Source organism: Littorina saxatilis, linkage group LG4 (assembly GCF_037325665.1).
Source record: "Littorina saxatilis isolate snail1 linkage group LG4, US_GU_Lsax_2.0, whole genome shotgun sequence".
NCBI classification, from domain to species: Eukaryota; Metazoa; Mollusca; class Gastropoda; order Littorinimorpha; family Littorinidae; genus Littorina; species Littorina saxatilis.
The window spans coordinates 61,070,638-61,073,137 of record NC_090248.1 but is presented as its reverse complement, the minus strand read 5'-3'; positions in this window follow the sequence as shown (position 1 = coordinate 61,073,137).

Here is a 2,500-nt window from a genome sequence, read left to right as displayed (position 1 = left end):
CATCGGCATCCCCCCCCCCCTTCAGTTTCTATTGCGACTGGTTTCTCATCGTTTCTTTTAAGACTCTGTCTCTTTGCGTTTCTGTCGCCTTCGCTCTCCCCCCCCCCCCCCCGCCCCACACTTCTTCCATTTGTTTTTGACGACTGCTTTCCCATCTCGCTTTTTCTAAGACACTCTTTCTCCCCCTCCCTCTCTACTCTGTGTCTCTGTGTCACTACCTCTCTGTCTGTCTGGTGCCATCTGCCACCACCCCCCCCCCTCTTATGTTTTATGGTGACTCCTTTTCCATTGCTTCTCTAAGCCTCTGTGTCTCTATGTCTGTCTCTCCATGTCTGTTTCTCTATGTCTGTCTCTCTATCTCCCTATCCACCCCCTTCTCTCTCCTATTACTCCTACCACTCGCCTCCCCACCATTTGTTCTCTCCCCCCCCCCCCCCATGCCGACCTTTTTACGAAGCAGCGCACGCAACAGTGACTGATTCCACTTTTAGTCCCCAGGGCCGAGACAAGCCGTAAGACTGCGTTAAGCTTTATAAGCTTTAAAAGCATCTGCAAAAAGTAGAGCAGAATCTGCCATGCTTCGTCCGAACTACAGGTCCTTTCTGTATTTGTTGCCGTCTTTACCGTATAAAGCGAACAAAGTTTAAAGTATTAATCGACTTTCCTGGAAGCTTTCAGAAAAAAAAGTAGAAGCCCATTCTTTTTCACTGACATGCAAGGCAGGGGCGGACGAGGGGGGGGTCCAGCAAAAATAAAAAAATAAAAAAATTTGGAAAGCTGATTCTATGACCATTTCTAAGTTCAAATGGCACTAGATGGCACCATTTTGCTTCTTAGGGCCAAACATTTTTCCGGGGGAACATGCCCCTGGACCCCCCTAGCAAATTCGGGCGCTTCGCGCCCATCACATTCACTTTCAATTCAAAGTGCACCCCCCCTTACAAAGCAACTTATCCGCCCCTGCAAGGAACGATAAGTTCTTGACGTAGAACAATTCCAAACCCAAAATGGTTGAGAACAGAGGAGGGCAAAATAATGTCTTCTGAATAGAGCATGGGACAATCTTTTGTTCAGATCAGCAGTGAAATGGAATAGTAAATAGAGAATACTACATGGCTTGCTGTGTCGTACCAGATTTACACGAGCTGGTTTTTTTAAAATATTGAACTGCGAGCGAAAGCGAGCTGTTCACTATTTGAAAAAGCAACGAGTGTAAATCTGGTACGACACAGCAAGCCATGTAGTATTCTGTTTATCCTACATACTGTACTTACGTGTATTTTACTAAAAATGTCCTGCAGTCGAGGCAGCTAAATTGAAGACGCTTGTTTTGGAACCTCGATCTCTTCTAAAGCCTCGTGCAATCTATTACGTCAAAGCAAAGAAACGTCACTCTGAAAGTGTGGCGTGACGTGTTAGTTCTAAAAATTCATCGAGGGTAATTAGCGAGCGCAATTTATTTTCTATAATGACGTTTGTCTCGGTGACTTTGACATCATAAGCAGTGGGAAAACTGGTCCCTGCCAGACTTGCTTGACATGACCTCATTTACATGATATACACACGTGGGATTTGAACGATTATTATCTCACGGGTGTCTCTCTCACGTATGTAGGATAACAAATGCTTTACGCCAAAGAAACCAGTCGATCATCAAGACGGTAAAGTTCATTTTATCTCAACTTCAATTTCATTCACCGTCAAGACGAGCTTGTCTCACAACATTACACCAGCTGATTGCAAAAGCTCACCAGATAACGGTGAATTTATCCCACGAAAATGAACTTTTTTCCAGTAAAAAGGAGACTCAGAGTTAACAAGACATGCAAGAAGACGTTGGAACCAGCCCGTGTCCCCCTGTATACCGATGCATTGCTTGATCGTTTGGCTCGCGATGGCTTGAAGACGGTCCAGGCAAGATTTGCTGTGAAGCTCCGTCAGTACCAACCCCTCTCTTCTGCCTTGATTAAAACTGGAGTGGGCAATTCTTCCGGCGGGCTGAGTTCTTTGACAAACAATATTGGAGACAATCTGGGTTGACTCTGGCGGGATTGACTGTAAGGGCGGGTGTCTGAAGCCGTTATTGAAGGATGGGAGATGCAACAGATTGAATCGTGCCTGAGAGAGGAGACTGTTGATGTCTCTCTCTGACTCACGCCGCTTTAAACACCACAAAACACCGCGCTTTGGAAAGCGGAATGGACAGAGGGAGGGTGTGGGGGGGGGGGGGGGTAGATGGTGGGTGATGGGTTGGTGTGGGGTAGGGGGTAGTGACTACTGAGAGGGACGGTGGAATGGCGGTGAACAGAGAGAGAGAGAGAGTGTGAGAGAGAAAGAGAGAGAGAGAGAGAGAGAGAGATAGAGAGAGAGAGAGAGAGAGAAATAGAGAGACTCAGACTCAGACTCAGACTCAGACTCAGAACTTTATTACAAAAGGATAAAGGTTTTAGGCAAAGCCTATTCTTCCAACCTGTCCTTTATACAACACATAAAGACAGAC